Here is an 18310-nt window from a genome sequence, read left to right as displayed (position 1 = left end):
ATTCTCAAGCTTAGCATCCCTAAGGGAGAAGGAGTGGGGCAGGGGGCAAGAAAGAGTAAAGGATGGAAGAAAAGGAGGGTGGGAGGGAGAGGGAGAAGGAGAGGGGGAGAGAGAGAAGAGAGGGAGGGAGGAAGGAAGGAAGGAAGGGAGGGAGGGAGGAAGGAAGGAAGAGAGGAAAGGTAGGAAAGAAAGAAGGAGGGGAGGGAGGGAAGGAAGGGAAGAAGGAAGAGAAGGGAGGAAGGTGAGGTTGGTTCTCTCCTGGTAATTCTAAGACACATTCCAGAATTGAGATGATCAACTTTAGGTCAGGAACCTATCCCTGAACCAGTCCTCTGGCCAGGAGTTTACAGGGCTCTGATGAGTCCAGACTGGGTTAAATACCCACTTGTTGGCCTGAGAACGAGACCACCCTCACCCAAACTACCAGAGCTGAGAGTAAGAAATGGAGAGGTAATTCCATAAGGAAATTGGGTATCCAAATAAGAAGAAGCAGTGTTTTCTGGAAAAGAAAAATAAAAGATGATAACCACAGTCATCAACCATAGAGCAAAGATGTTGAACCAATTGTTCTGTAAGGACTGTTCCAACTCTGAAATGTCATGATTTTATTCTATTAATTTCTCACCATTTCTTTGGAGTCCATTCTTACCCATGCATACAGGTTACCAGGTTTTTTGAATAGATGCTGCTTGAATCATCTAAATATTTGACTTTGATTTATTTGTCTTGAACAGTAATGTCCACATAAGAAGTAATGGCGTTGAGGCACTTTGCTCAGTTTTAGTTTTCTATTTAAGTTGTAATTCAACTCATGAATTAGTAAAATAGCCAGGAAATTTTAAATGACCTGACTGGATCTGTGAATCACTTTTAGTTAGTTATTTTACAGTTTATATGCTATGTCCATCCCTCTCAGTTTGCTTTCAGCAAGAAAAAAGATTATCATCCTAAAGAATTATTTTATTTTTATTCAAGGTTTTAATAAAATGAGAGGAAAAATTATGTTTTGACATTTCTAAATTAAATATTTAAAAATCTGATTATTTGCAGGATACAATATATGTTCAAATAATTAAAATAAATGAAAAATCATATAATAGTGATAAAAAAATAAACATTGTGAGGAAGAGCAAGAAAGGCTATGTTCTTCCATATCCTTCTAGATCTGGAGTTGGCAAATTAAGGCCCGAGGGACTATTTAGTAAATAAAGTTTTATTGACACACAGCCATGCCATTTATTTGCATTTTGTCTATAGTTGCTTTCATGCTACACTAGCAGAGTTAAGTAGCTGTGATAGAAATTTTCTGGCCCTAGAATATTTACTTGTTGGCCCTTCACAGAAAAAGCTTGCCAACCCCTTCTCTATATATATTACCCTCAAAATGACAGCACAGATGATTGTTTCCAAACCTGGGAAAGGCAGATTTAGGCATTAAAGTGAAACATGAATAAATAGGAAATATGATCTTTGACCTTTGCATTTTAAACCCTGTGAAAATTGACTAGTCTGCAAAAGGCCATTTGCCAATGAAAACCTTTTAAATTATGTTAATTTGCTTCTTTGCATCACCACAAGAACTGCCTGTACATAGCTCTTTGTGCGTCTGAACATACGCTATTCTTTTTTTTTTTTTTTTTTTTTTTTGCGGTACGTGGACCTCTCACCGTTGTGGCCTCTCCCGCTATGGAGCACAGGCTCCGGACGTGCAGGCTCAGCGTCCATGGCCCACGGACCCAGCCGCTCCGCGGCACGCGGGATCCTCCCGGACCGGGGCATGAACCCGTGTCCCCCGCATCGGCAGGCGGACTCCCAACCACTGCGCAACCAGGGAAGCCCATCATACGCTATTCTTAACTACTTACAGGTGTGTTGGAATAATATCAAATCATGGCTATGAATACTGAACTCCCAAAGAGCTATACCTATCAAGTCATACTCAAAGTGGTCCTTGCTAGAGAATGTTTTGTGCATAATTTAATCTTAGGGTCCTGGGAAGATGAGAAGAAAGCAAAGGAAAAAGTGATTTCGATGCACCTGATCCCTACAATATTGTTGTAAAGGCATTATTTCATTTTATCTTTGGGGAAACATAGTGATACAAAGTTGCTCTGCTAAAGTTACATAGTTAGTGGCAAAAATTTAGGCTTCTGGACTTCTGGTTCTTGTGAAATTCTGTCACTTCTAGTGCATCTTTGCCCAGTAGAACTTCCTGTGATGATGGCAGTGATAAGTTGGTGCCGTCCATTATACAGCCACATATGACCATTAAGCACAGAGAACTGAATTTTAAAGACTATTTAATTTCAAATAATTATTAGTCACTTGTTGCTGGTAGCTACCATTTTGGACAGCACGGCTCTATAGTCTAAATCTACTGTTTTTTTATGCATTACTTTCACATCAGAGGAGCTCACATTGATTCAGTGCTTCCTTTGTTCCAGGAACTTTACAGCTGTTGTCTTAATTAGTCCTCTTAGCATCCCTGTGAATCTATCATTCCTCTGTTACAGATGAGTTGTTTTACAGGTGGTATGTATCTCAGGGCAGGTAAGAACATGACTAAGAACACAATACCGATATGTGACTGATCAGGCTTGAAGTCTGATATGCTGAATCCAAAGCTAGTGCTTTTTGTTTTAAACCTGTCAGGACCCAAATCCAGTATAGTTATGCTGCTGATAGCATTGGATAATTTGAAAGAATGTTAGAGGCAAAGATGTTTAGCAAGCTGGGTGCTTGAATCGTTTGCCTTTTTAGTGTACCTTATACCTTGGGAAGGAAAATTTTAAAGCTGAAAGATCGTCCTGTGCAGTTGGACAAGTTGTATAGACTATAATGGGAATGGCACCTTTCCACACTCACACAGTAAGACATAAGGCAGGGGCCATTTTCTAGGGACCTAATTCCAAGTGCCTTTTTGTTAATTCATTGCCTTCCCTGATAAACAAAATGATGACCACCCACAAGACAAAAGGCAGAGGGGCAGGAAGGGTGAAGGCTGGAGAGAGTATTATCATAGAAGTAGGAGAAAATTTAGATAGAAGTATCATTATTATTCTGGAAAATTTAGGTCCAGAAGTCTCGTCTCATATTTTAATATTCAAAATAGGCCAGTTGCAATTCTTAGGTACCTTATGCCAAACATCACAAATCAATTAGATTTTATATGCCAACTATGGAAAAATATATCCTTTTTCTTGTTCCTCTCTTGTGTGTGCAGAGGCAGTGTGTGGTGGCATGTTTTTTTGTTTGTTTGTTTTTTTAAACTGGGAGCCCTTCTAGCTCTTTTCCTAGCTACAGAAGAAAGAAATGAAATACAGTCATTATGTAACAGTTATTTAGAGATCTGCTCTCAAAGATCAGACAGAAGCTGGGATAGACTGGAAGATTTGGAGGTTCTTATTTGGAGTTAATTTTCAGTTGTCTTTTAATGTTGACTATTCATGTACTCTAAATCCTTATAATTATTTCCCCTGAGGGGTTTAAAAGACCTTGTTTTAAGAGCACAAGCTACGGGCTTCCCTGGTGGCGCAGTGGTTGAGAGTCCGCCTGCCGATGCAGGGGACACGGGTTCGTGCCCCGGTCCGGGAAGATCCCACATGCCCTGGAGCGGCTGGGCCCGTGAGCCATGGCCGCTGAGCCTGTGCCTCCAGAGCCTGTGCTCCGCAATGGGAGAGGCCACAACAGTGAGAGGCCCGCATACTGCAAAAAAAAAAAAAAAAAAAAAAAAAAAAAGCACAAGCTACAAACAAAGACTAGATAAACTGCAATCTATTAAAATAAAGAAATTGTTTGCAGAAAGTTTTTCCAGAGAGTGGAAGCAACCCAAATGTCCGTCAGCCAATGACTGGGTAAAAGAAATGGGGTATATCCATGTTCATGAATAGAAAGGAGTGAAGTACAGGAATACTACAGCATGGATGAACCTTGAAAGCATTAAACCAAATGAAGGAATCCAGTCACAAAGGCCATATATTATATGATTCCACTTTTAAGAAATGTCCATGGTACACAAATCTATAGAGATAGCATGTAGATTAGTTGTTGCCAGGACTGGAGAGGAGAGGAGAATGGGGAGTGACTGTTAATGGGTTTTCTTTTGGGGTGACAAAAATGGTCTGAAATTAGATAGCAGTGACGGTTGCACAACTCTTTGAATATACTAAAAACCACTGAACTGTATACTTTTCAGGGTGAATTTTATAGTATTCTCAATTCTCAATAAAGCTGTTCTAGATACAGGATAGATAGACAGATAGGTAGGTAGGAGGCCTTGTATTAGGAGTTACATGTGTTAATAAAGGCATAGGTTGGGTTTTCTTTCCAGCTCTTCATGTATATTATCTCATGGGATTACAGTCAGGTGACCTTATCAGATAGTGATCATTTTGTGCATGTGTTCATGAGACGAATAGTTAGTAACCTTGCTTTCTGGATTCCAAAGAAAAACCTATTACTTTTTAAAAAACATTTGGACCTTTATTTAAAAAGTCATTTTTTCCCACCTTCAACACTATGTCTTGAAACATTTAAGTTTATTGTTCTTTTTCAAATCACCTCTAGTTTTATATAGTTGCTTTAAAAATTGCCTTTTAAAGATGCCTTTTTACACATTAACTTTTAAGTAAGAATCCTTTACATTTCTGTTGATTGTTTAGAATGTTATACAGTTTGTGTGGACACATTGACCTTTATAAGCTTTAAGATATTGCCTGTGGATTTCAAAAAATGATCATAAAATATTTGAATACATTTGATGAAATACACTAAGATGTATTTTTATAGTTTTATTTTTTAATTTTTACAAAAATCTAGTTATATTAACAATAAGAAAGAGGATAAGCAAGGTTGGCAAGAATACAGGGAAATAGATACTCCCCTTTCAGGTGGCAATTACTTTATAATCAGTAAAACCTTTCTGGAGGCAGTTTTTTGGTATGCTCAATAGCCATAAAAATGTTCATAGTTGAGGGGGGAGGGGCCAATATGGTGAAGTAGAAAGAACCTGAGCCCACCTCCTCCCACATGCACACCTGAATTACAGCTATTTCAAGAGCAACTATTGATAAGAATGACCTGAGGGCTAGCAGAAAAAATCTTGTACAACTAAAGATATAAAGAAGTAACCACAATGAGTTGGGTAGGAGGGGTGGAGACATGGTATAGTCAAAACTCCTACCCCAAGTAGGTAACTCCCAAACAGGAGGATAATCACAATTGCAGAGGTTCTGCCTAAGTAGCAAGGGGTCCAAGCCCCACATTGGGCTCCCCAGCCTGGGGGTCCCACACCAGAAAGAAGAACCCCCAGAATACCTGGCTTTGAAGGCCAGTGGGGCTTACTTTCAGGAGAGCTAGAGGGCTGTAGGAAACAGACTCCACTCTTAAAGAGTGCACACAAAATCTCACAATCTTTGAGACCCAGAGCAGAAGCAATAATTTGTTAGAGCCTGGTCAGATCCACTTGCTGACCTTGGAAACCCTCCCTGAGAGGGAGGAGCCAACTGGGACTCATCCCAAGGACATAGATGCTGGTGGTGGCCATTTTGGGGAACCCATTCTATCTTGAGGACTCTGGTGCCAGTGAGCTGCATTTTGGAATACTGCCCCTGGCTTATTAGCACTGCGATCTGACACCCTTCACCAGCCAATCAGCACCAGTCCTGGGACTCCCCCAGGATAAGCAGCTGCCTGTGTGGGGTCCCAGCCCCAACCACCACAGGGCTGACACTACCTCCAGGATCCCTGCATCCCTGCAGCCAATTGCATTGCAACCCAGACCACTCACAAGTAGGCTGTCACCAGATGTGGAACTCCCAGGCCCCAGCCCTGCTCCCCAGCAGGCTGACACCAGCTCCAGGATCCCCAGCTATGCAGACAGCCACTCCATGACCTGGCCCTGCCCACCAGCAGAACAGTACCAGGACTGGGACTCCCTGAGCTATGCAGCCAGCCATTCCATGACCTGGCTTCATCCACCAGTGGCCAGCAGCATCCTCACTAGACAAGACTTGGCAGCTAACTGGTCCAGGGGCCAGCCACACCTATCAGAGTGCCCATAGTAGTCAGACCCACCACAACACAAGAGACTACACAGCCCACATCAAGGGCACCCCTAGAGCATATACTTCTGGTGACCAAAGGAGAGTGCACTTCTGGGCCCCATGGGACTTCTCCTACATAAGGCCACTCTTCCAAGATAGAACATTGTAACTGACCTATATATCTAAAAGAGAATTAGGCAAAATGAGGTGACAAAGGAACATGTTCCAAATGAAGAAACAAGATAAAACCCCAGAAGAAGAACTAAGCGAAGTGGAGATTAAACAATCTACCTGATAAAGAATTCAGGGTAATGATCATAAAGATGCTCAAAAAACTAGAGAGAAGAATGGATGAACATAGTGAGAAGTTTAACAAAGAGTCAGAAAATATAAAGAAAAACCAAACAGAGCTGAAGAAACAAAACTGCAATAAAAAAATACACTAGAAGGTATCAACAGACCTGTAGATTAGATGATACAGAGGAACAGACCACTGAACAGGAAGACAGAGTAGTGAAAATAAGCTAAACAGAAAAAAGAACAAAAAGAAAAGAAGACAGTTTAAGAGACCTCTAGAACAACATCAAGCATACTAACATCCCCACTGTAGGGGTCCCAGAAGTAGAAGAGAGAGAGGGAGGGACAGAGAACATATGTGAAGACATAATAGCTGAAAACTTTTCTAACCTGAGAAAGGAAACAAGCATCCAGGTCCTGAAAGCACAGAGAGTCCCAACAAGGTCAACCCAAAGATCTCCACACCAAGGCACATTGTAATTAAAATGGCAAAAATCAAAGAGAGAATGTTAAAAGCAGCAAGGGAAAAGTAACAAGTTACATATAGGGGAACTCCCGTAATATCAGCTGACTTTTCAGTAGAAACTGCAGGCCAGAAGGGAGTGAAGTAATATATTTAAAGTGATGAAAGAAAAAAAAACCTAAAACCAAGAATAATCTACTTTGCAAGGCTACCATTCAGATTTCAAAAAGAGTCTTACAGTTAAGCAAAAGCTAAGAGTTTGGTACCGCAAAACAAGCTCTATATGAAATGTTAAAAGGACTTCTCTAAGCAGAAAAGAAAAGCAGAAAAGACCATAACCAGAAATATGAAAATTATGAAAGGAAAAGTCTCATTGGTAAAGGCAACTGTACAGTAAAGGTAGTAGATCAACCACTTATAAAGCTAGTAGGAAGGTTAAAAGGCAGAAGTAGTAAAATCACCTATACCCAAAATAACTAGTTAAGGGATACACAAAAGTCTGTAAAATATGATGTCAAATACAGTAAATGTGGTGGGGAAGTAAAAATGCAGGATTGTTAAAATGCATTCAAACGTAAGAGACCAGCAAATTAAAATCATCTATCTATCTATCTATCTATCTATCTATCTATCTATATCTATATATGTACAGATATATATAAACCTCATGGTAATCACAAAAAATCTGTAATAGATACACACACACAAAAAAGAGTAAGAAATCCCAACATACACTAAAGACAGTCATCAAACCACAAGGGGAATGACCAAAAAAAAGAAGAAAGGAACAAAAAACACCACAAAAACAACTTGTGAACAATTAACAAAATGGCAATAAGTACATACCTATCAATAATTACTTTAAATATACATGGACCAAATACTATCAGAAGACACAGAGTGGTGGAATGGATACAAAAACAAGACCCATATATATGGTGGCTACAAGAGACTAACTTGAAATCTAAAGACACAAACAGACTGAAAGTGAGAAGCTGGAAATGGTATTTTATGCAAATGGAAAGGAAAAGAAAGCTGGGGTTGTGATACTTATAACCAACAATAGAGACTTTAAAACAGAACTGTAACAAGAGACAAAGAAGGATATTACATAAGGATAAAGGGATCTATCCAACAGGAAGATATAACATGTGTGTGTGTGTGTGTGTGTGTGTGTGTGTATGCACTAAATATAGGAGCACCTAAATACATAAAAAAAATATAAACAACCAGTTTATATATTGAGAGTAACACAATAATACTACAGGACTTACATCAATGGACAGATCATTCATTCAGACAGAAAATCAATAAGGAAACACTGGTCTTAAATGATACTCTAGACCAGACAAACTATATATGTATGATATTCTATCCAAAAACAGCAGAGTACACATTCTTTTCAAATGCACATGAAACATTCTCCAGGATAGATCACATGCTAGGCCACAAAACAAGTCTAAGTTAATTTAAGAAAATTGAAATCATATCAAGCGTCTTTTCTGACCTCAAAACTTTGAGACTAGAAGTCAACTACAAGAAAAAAAAAACCCACAAAAAACACAAACACATGGTGTCTAAACAATATGCTACTAAACAACCAATGGATCACTGGAGAAATCAAACAGGAAAACAAAAAAAATACCTGGAGACAAATATAAATTAAAACATAGCAATCCTAAATCTATGGGATATAGCAAAAGCAGGTCTAAGAGGGAAGTTTATAGTGATACAAGCCTACCTCAGAAAACAAGAGAAATCTCAAATAACCAATCAGCCTTATACCTAAAGAAATAGAAAAAGAAGACTATACAAAACCCAAAGTTAGTAGAAAGAAAGAAAGAAGAAAGAGCAGAAGTAAATGAAATAGATACTAAAACCTACCTAGAGTCTGTCATACAGAGTGAAGTAAGTCAGAAAGAGAAAGACAAATACTCTATGCTGACACATATATATGGAATTTAAGAAAAAAAATGTCATGAAGAACATAGGGGTAAGACAGGAATACAGACACAGACCTACTAGAGAATGGACTTGAGGATATGGGGAGGGGGAAGGGTAAGCTGTGACAAAGCGAAAGAGAGGCATGGACATATATACACTACCAAACGTAAGGTAGATAGCTAGTGGGAAGCAGCCGCATAGCACAGGGAGATCAGCTCGGTGCTTTGTGACCGCCTGGAGGGGTGGGATAGGGAGGGTGGGAGGGAGACGCAAAAGGGAGGGGATATGGGAACATATGTATATGGATAACTGATTAAATTTGTTATAAAGCAAAAAATAAAAATTAAAAATTAAAAAAAAAATTTAAAAAAAAAACAACAACAGAAAAGGTTAATGAAACTAAGAGCTGGTTCTTCGAAAAAATAAAATTGATAAACCTTTAGCTAGAATCATCAAGAAAAAAAGAGAGGGCCCAAATAAATAAAATCAGAAATGAAAACCCAAACATAAATGGTCAACTAATCTATGACAAAGGAGACAAGAATGTACAATGGGGAAAAGACGGCCTCTTCAATAAATGGTATTGGGAAAACTGGACAGGTACATGCAAAAAAATCAAACTGGACAACTTTCTCATACCATGTACAAAAATAAACTCAAAATGGGTTAAAGATTCAATAAATGGTATTGGGAAAACTGGACAGGTACATGCAAAAGAAACTGGACAACTTTCTCATATCATGTACAAAAATAAACTCGAAATGGATTGAAGACTTAAATGTAAGACCCCAAACCATAAAATTTCTAGAAGAAAACATCAGCAGTATGTTCTTTGACATCAGTCTTATCAATATTCTTTTGGATATGTCTCCTCAGGCAAGGGAAACAAAAGCAAAAATAAACAAATGGGACTACATCAAACTAAAATGCCTTTGCACAGCAAAGAAAATTATCAACTAAACAAAAAGTCCCCATAATGGGAGACGATATTGGCAAATGATACATCCAAGAAGTGGTTAATATCCAAAATATACAAAGAACACATACAACTTGACATCAAAAACACAAACAACCCAATTAAAAAATGGGCAGATGACCTGAATAAACATTTAAGACAACCTACAGATGGCCAACAGGCACATGAAAAGATGTTCAACATCACTAATCATTAGGAAAATGTAAATCAAAACCACAATGAGGTATCACCTCACACTGTCAGAATGGCTATTATCAAAAAGACAACAAACAGCAAGTATTGGCAAGAAAGTGGAGAAAAGAGAATTCTCATACATTGTTGTTGGGAATGTAAATTGGTGCAACCACTATGGAAAACAGTATAGAGATTTCTCAAAAAATTAAGTTAGAACTACCATATTATCCAGCAATTCCACCCCTGGGTATTTATCAGAGGAAAACAAAAACACTAATTTGAAAAGATACATGCATCCCTATGTTCATTGCAGCATTATTTACAGTAGCCAAGATATGGAAACAACCTTTGGGCACATGAATAGATGAATGGATAAAGAAGATGTGAGATACACACACACACACACACACCCACACACACACACACACACACAAATGGAATACTACTCAACCATTAAAAAAAGAATGATATCTTGCCATTTGCAACAACATGGATGGACCTAGAGGGTATTATGCTCATTGAAATAAGTCAGAGAAAGACAAATATTGTATGATATCACTTATATGTGGAGTCTGAAAAACAAAACAAACGAACATAACAGAAGCAGTCATAGATATAGAAAACAAACAGATGGTTGCCAGAGGGGATGGGGTGAATGGAGGAGAGACGTGAGGGAGATTAAGATGTACAAACTTAAAGTTAAAAAATAAATGAGTCATACGTATGAAATATAATGTGTGGTGAATATAGTCAATGATTATGTAATATCTTTCTATGGTGACAGATGACACCTAGGCTTATCATGATGTTCATTTTGAAATGTATAGAAGTATGGATCACTATGTTGTGTACCAGGAACTTAACATAGTGTCGTAAGTCAACTATACTTCAAAAACAGTCACATAACAAATTCATATGAAAAGAGGTCATATTCGTGGTTACTAAAGGCAGGGGTTAGGGAGAGGAGGAATTGGATGAAGGTGGTCGAAAGGCACAAACTTCCAGTTACAAGATAAATAAATATTAGGGATGTAGTGTACAACATGAATAATATAATTAATACTGCTGTATGTTATACATGAAAGTTGTTAAAAGAGTGAATCCTAAAGATTTTCATCACAAGGAAACTATTTTTTTCTATTTCTTTTGTATCTATATGAGATATTGAATGTTCACTAAACTCATTATGGTAATCATTTCATGATGTATTTAAGTCAAATCACTATGCTGTACATCTTAAACTTATGCAATGCTGCATATCAATTATATCTCAATAAAAGTGAAAAAAATTGAATATAAAAATATTTTTTAATGCTCGTAGTTGCATCTCTTCAGGGTTTGGAAATGCCTGCTGTATGGCAACAGGTATATCAGGAAGAGAGAACAATTGGGTTGATCTGTCTGACTGAAGCAAAGGCTGGAAGCTCTGTGCTGAAAGCAGGAATGATTTGATGCCAAAGGATATATCTCTTCACCACCATCAAGGAAATGTGAATGGTGACAGCACACACTACCAACTAGATCAAGATGACCCTGGTCCAGTTGAACAGTTTCCCATCTACTTCTCCCCCCCAGAATTTTTACCACTGGCACAGACTTAGGAAAGGAGTTGAATATCACTTTCCAGCTCTCAGAGAGGTAGACAACTGATCTCAGATAAGGTGGACAGTGAATCAAAGAGAATTTGCACACACTATTTCAGAACAAAAATAATAAAGAGATGGCCTGTGTCAGTGATGAGCAAGAAAATGAAGAGCGTGGTATCTGTGCTACACAGTAAAGGAGAAAGAGAGAAGCTCCACATATAACAGAAAAATGACCCCTTTTGGAAAAACATAAAACGTATTACTCAAGAAATAGAAAACATATTACTGATAGAGCTTCATGGTATGGAAGAATTTAAGAAGAATATTAATTCAGTTAATAAACAAAAACATGATCACACTGACTTACAAATAAATAGAGGAAGTAAAGGGAGCTAAGGAAACCAATTGAGGACCAGAACAACAATATTCAAGAACTAATAAATAAGTCACAAGGATCAATGAATCTTAAATATACAGCAATGCACAGGAGACCCCCACACCCCACGATGAAGAGTTTTCTGGCCCCAAATGTCATTAGAGTCAAAGCTGAGAAACCCACATTTAATTGCATTTATTAACTTATGATAGTAAATATGGGTTATTGGTATAATTAAAATAAAGATACCAAAAGAAAAAAAAGTACTAAAGGGGAAAAAAAGCTGAAACACTGATGTTAAATGAAGGATTGTATGATTCACAATGAATGCAAAGGGGAAAATGAAGAAATTAAAGCACTTAGGAGAAAATAACAAAGAGATAATACAACATAAGGAAAATTGGTGTCATTGAAGGAGGGATACCAACAACTGAAAATGAAAGTTACTTTAAAGATAGAACAAAACCTCATTGGAAAGAATGTGGAATTGTGCCTCAACAATGAAAAGAACACTCTACTCCAGGAAATATCAAAAACAAAAGTTGACTATTTAAAGACCAAATTTCTCAACTTTGAGGATAGAGAACGCTTCACTGCCCTGACTGAACATACAATTGAGAATATACAAGAGAGAGACAATCATACTGGACTTATATTTCTCTCCAACCATTTTTAATATCAGAAGACAGTGAGACAAAATATGTAAAATTCTTAGGGAAAGCAAGTGATACCCAAGAATATCTTAGCCAGCCAAGTGAGCACTTTTATCACATTATTGTCTGTGAGAAAGATTGGGAATAACTTCAATATCTAAATATAGGTAATTGAGCAAATAAACTATATTCTGTCTAATCAGTGGAATACTATGTAACCATTAAGAATGATGAAGCAGACATAGGCTTATTTGTGAACAAGTGTTCATAATACACATTATAGCATTTGGACTTAATAGATATCTACAGGACATTTCATCCAAAAGCATCAAAATACACATTCTTTTCAAGTGCACATGGAATGTTCTCCAGGATAGTTCACATTCTAGGCCATAACACAAGTTTCAACGAATTTAAGAGGATAGAAATTATATCAAGCATCTTTTCTTACCACAAATGTATGAAACTAGAAATCAATTACAGGAATAAAAATAAAGACAAACACATGTAGACTAAACAACATGCTAATAAAAAAACACTGGGTCAATGGAGAAATCAAAAAGGAAATCAGAAAATATCTCAAGACAAATGAAAACAAAAACACAACCATACAAAATCTATGGGAAGAAGCAAAAGCAGTTCTTAAAGGGAAATTCATAGTGATACAGTCCAACCTCAAGAAACAAAAAAAAAATATTCTCAAATAAACAACCTAATCTACCATCTAAGGGAATTAGAAAAAGAAGAACAAACAAAGCCCAAAATCAGCAAAAGGAAAGTAAAAATCAAGATCAGAGTATAAATAAATAAAAAGAAACCCCCCCACAAAAAACTATAAGAAAAGATCAATGAAACCAAGAACTGTTTTTTTGAAAAGATAATCAAAATTGATGAACCTTTAGCAAGGATCATTAGGAAAAAAAGAGAGAGAACCCAGATACTCACACACACACCCACACACACACACACACACACCCACACACACAAATGAAAGAAGAGAAATTACAACTGATATCTCAGAGATACAAACAATTGTAAGAGAATACTGCAAACAGTTATATACAAACTGGACAATCTAGAAGGTATGGATAAATTCCTAGAAACATACAATCTTCTACAACTGAATCAGGAAGAAATAGATTATCTGAACAGACCTATCACTACTATTGACATTGAATCAGTAATCAAAAAATTCCCAGCAAAGTCCAGGACCAGATGGCTTCATGGAGGAATTCTACCAAATTTATAAAGAAGAGTTAATACCTATCCTTCTCAAAGTATTCAAAAAAACTGAAGAGGAGGGAAGACTCTGAAATTCATTCTACCTGGCCACCATTACCCTGATACCAAAACCAGACAAAGACATAAAAAAAGGAAATTACAGGCTAAAACTCTGATGAATATAGATGCAAAAATGCTCAACAAAACATTAGCAAAGTAAATTCAACAATATACAAAAATGACTGTATACCATGATAAAACAAACAAAACCACCAGCAAAGTGAAAAAAAACTTAATGGAATGGCAGAAAACATTTGCAAATGATATGCCTGATAAAGGTTAATATGCAAAATATATTTAAAAACTACTATGTATGAAATAAGATACAAGGATGTAATGTACAGCACAGCAAGTATAATCAATATCTTATAATAACTTTAAATAGATTATAATCTATAAAAATATTGAATCCCTATGTTGTACACCTTAAGCTAATATATTATTGCAAATCAACTATAGTTTAATTTTAAGTGTTCATAATATATGCTGCAGAAGAGCAGTAACAAACAATACATGAGATAATATTTTTTTAATTTGTTCATGTGTTTGTATACATAGAAAATTTATCATAAGGATATAAATTAATTTTGTTTTCTTTTAATTTAACTTATTGGTTCTCAACTGGGGACAGTTTTTCTCCTTCAGGGACATCTGGCAATATCTGAGACTTCTGTTTGTTACAACTGGGAGAATGCAGCTCACTTCTAATAGCGCTGAGAATGCAGCTAAATATCCTCACATACAGGACAGCCCTCCACAAGAAAAAATCATTCAGCCCAAAAATCAATAGTGCTGAGATTGAGAAACCCTGATTTAATTGCATTTACTAATTTACTATGGTAAATATGGGTTACTGATATAATAAAAATAAAGTTACCAAAAAATACTGTATCAAGTGAAACTGGAGAAGATTTTGCTTAGTAGATGAATGTGTTCAAGTTAAAAAGATATAAATTCATTTATGCAGTCCTTTGTTAGGGGTCTTGAATTAATTTGCAATGCAAATCTTCACTAAGTGAAAGCTTAGTAAATCATACTGTTCTTTTAAATGATAGTCTACGTTGGGAGGATAAATAGCAAATTGTAAAAGAAAAGAAAATATGGTCAATATAGATCCAAGTAAAAGTTTGTTTTTAAAATGATCTATTTAAATAACCTCCTCATTCACTTTATATTGTAGTATCTCAGAATAAATGATAATTTAATCTTAGGCCTGGGATTGGAATAATTAGTGATCCCCAACTAGTATATATTTCATGGATATACACCCCCAATATTGTTCAATACATAGGAATTATTTTTTCTACAGTGTGAGTTGTGAGATATTAAAAGTGTTTCATTTGTTTGGAGTCCCTTAAACCTTTGAAGTGTGGTGTCTAAAATTCTCACACTTGAAATTATGTCTCATTGGGTTCAAGTGATGCATGTCAAAGAGTATGTGGATCTATGTTGAAGCTTTTAGTGGGGATAACACTTGCTGTTTAAGAAGAAGCGTAATGTAAAGACAAGCTAGCACTGCAGAAACATGACTGGTTAAAGGGAACCTGGCAGACTTTGCCTCCTGCATATATAAAAATTGTGTTCAAGCCATTCGACAGTTCTTCCCAAACTGCAACAGACTGCTGGAGAGGACCAAATGCTGCTCAAACGTGTCACCACTTTAATGCTCAAGTTGCAAATATGGCTATAGTATGTTGAAGGTTCTACTGAGTGTTTTCGTCCTTGGAAGAATAATATCTAAAATTCTAGTACTTGGAAGTGTGCCATGAACACAAAACCTCTTCAGGATCACGGTCCCGGCAAAAGTCATTTTAAAATTAGAGCATGAAAAATGTAGCTAATTAAATTTTTAATTCAAACAAATGTTTATCTAACATCTGCTCTTCCCCAGCAACGTGGCAGCTGCTGGGAGAAAACAGTACATAAAAACCCTCTACTCAAGGAATGGACCATCCAGATGTGCTTAGAACTACTCACTGGCACTTAACAGGACTTAGAGAAGTGATGGAAAATGAAACACTAGAAAAACCTGAGATGAATTTTCCATAGAGGATAATCATACCATGTGTTCATGTAATGTTTATGTCAATGTGAGGGATTTTATGTCTTTGGGGCAGCTTTTATGCCCTAAAAAGATTTTTCAGAGATTTAAATTGGTTTAAAAATTAATAATTGATTAAGTTATAAATTTTAAAGCCTACTGCCTAAACTTATAGATCTTCTTATTCTATTTGTAAATCTATCTAATTTTAACAAATCATTTTTAAGGGGCCTTTGATTCATGTCTTGGTCTATTTTTAAGCTTAGTGGAATTTCTTTAAACACTCAAACTGTCATACAGATTTAATATGTTCCATTTTATTTTTGATTGTTCTCAATTTTATGACAAGCCATCCCAAGAACTTAAGGAATTCTCAGAAATCTAATAAATTAAATTAAATAAGTTAAAATAGTCATACTTAAATTAAAATAGTCATTCTTAAATTATCTTAAATGTGCTAATATTGTTTATGTATTGATACTTAGTAAGATTTCAGTTTAAAATCCAAGTATTTTTCAAGTGCTTATACACACATTAGATTGGAAACATGATGCTGACTTGTTAATCTAAACATTTCTTACATATGACAAGTGCACATAATACCATATTTTACACAGAAGTATTGAACATTTTTATGTCTTAAACATTTCTCTGCTTAACTCTTACTCTTCCTGGGCTAGCTGCAGTACTGAAAGTAATCAATTTGGCCTGGACACAGGAGGGTGGGGCACCTCCTTACAGCATGGTCAAAGTGGAAGTCTAGGCTCCCCACTTGTCTTTTGCTGGCTTGGGTGGGGTGGGTCACAGGTTATTTCTGTGGTTTCTCAGTGAAGTAGTGAAATGATGGTCTAAATGCTTTCTTTCTTGCTAGGCTCCTCCTTTTCTTGTCCTTTGGCTACAGAGAACAGACTTCTGTTGGAGCCTTTCTTGTCTGTACCCATTGGCATTTCCAGGTTGCCAGGTTCTGTAGTTCCAAGTCTGGAATATATGGGACAAAAGGAAAACCCAGTACACTTGCCACCTTGTTCCTGGTTTCCTGAGGTACCTAGGAAGTCTTTTCTTCACCTTTCAGAGTCATCTTATGTTTGTTTTATACATAATGTGCAAGATTTTTAGTTGTAATTTTTGAAAGGAAAAGAGGAAAGTGCCTCCACTCCTTCTTCCCCGAAGTGGACGACCCCCTTCATAGACTGTTGAACTGAGTTCATGTAGGAGAAAAAAAATGCCATTTTTCTCTAGGATCTTTTTGCTCAGTTGCTCATTTTGGTTGTTTTTTGTTTTTTTGTTTTTTTGTTTTTTTACCATGTAAAAAAATTACAGTCATGCTTTTGGTTAAAATTTTTGAAATTAAGGAAATTAAAATCTCACATAATTCCACTGCTACTTTTCACATCTTGGTATGCTTCATTTATTTTTCAATGCCTTGATAGGTAAATAGATGGATAGATTTGTTTTACTATTTAGTATTGCACTATGTGCAGCTTTGTATCATTTTTCTCTTAACATTACGTTATGGGCATTTTTGCAGCCACCATCACCTCTTCTTTAGTTACCTTCTCAAAGCAGCTACCCACATCTATAGGTGAAGATGAAAATCCTGGTAGTCAGATATCAAACATGCTCTTTACTTGGACAGTTTTGTGGAGAATTGCATTATTGTACAGTGGTACAATTATGGAAACCCACATTTCCAGGAAGGAATAAAACTTTGCTATATGCTCCTACATTTTATTTACCCACTTAAAAACTTATATTTGAAGGAGTTAGTATTAATAATCATGGAGGCTCTAACCAACCCTGAAATTATTAGGCATCTGTGAATTTCTGGACCCTTTGAGAAAAGTAAGTTGTTAGTTTCATCTATCCAAAGAGTTTTCCCAATGGATAATATTTCAGGGTTCTTAGTTTTCTTTCTTGGATGCGTGAGAAATGCTCAACCTGAACTCACGTCTTTGGTTTGGTTTGGTTAGAAGCGGAACTTGAAACAAAGATTCTTATGCAAAAAATTTATTGAGATCACGTTCTTTGGAAAAGCATAAGAGGGATGAGCGGGAATGGCATAGTCCAAAGGAAAGGACTAGATAAAGATGTAGTTTCAAGAGACATCTTGCCTAAGCCACATCCCGTGAGCTTAGTGGCAGTGGTTGTCTCATCCAGAGGAAAGCAGACTAGACTATTCAGTACCTGCATCATCATTGGTTATTGGGCTCCCCTTGGAAGAAAGTGTTGGTTTGGGTAACCTCTCAGGTATCTCTGAATGAGGCAGCTCCTGTCACTCAAGGGCATTACTATGGAGAAGTATACAGATGTAAGTTGTTAACTGTCATTACCAACAGAAGGTGGAGGACAGATACATCTGCTACGACTTCTTTCTTTATTCAATAAAAACTGGTACTAATCCCTGTATTAGGTATTGTCCACTGCATTAGAGCACCATGGAGACCCAGATAACAGTTGTGTTCTCTAAACTCTTGG

Source organism: Mesoplodon densirostris, chromosome 10 (genome assembly GCF_025265405.1).
Source record: "Mesoplodon densirostris isolate mMesDen1 chromosome 10, mMesDen1 primary haplotype, whole genome shotgun sequence".
Taxonomy (NCBI): domain Eukaryota; kingdom Metazoa; phylum Chordata; class Mammalia; order Artiodactyla; family Ziphiidae; genus Mesoplodon; species Mesoplodon densirostris.
The sequence above is the reverse complement of the archived record's forward strand: the minus strand, read 5'-3'. Positions refer to the sequence as shown.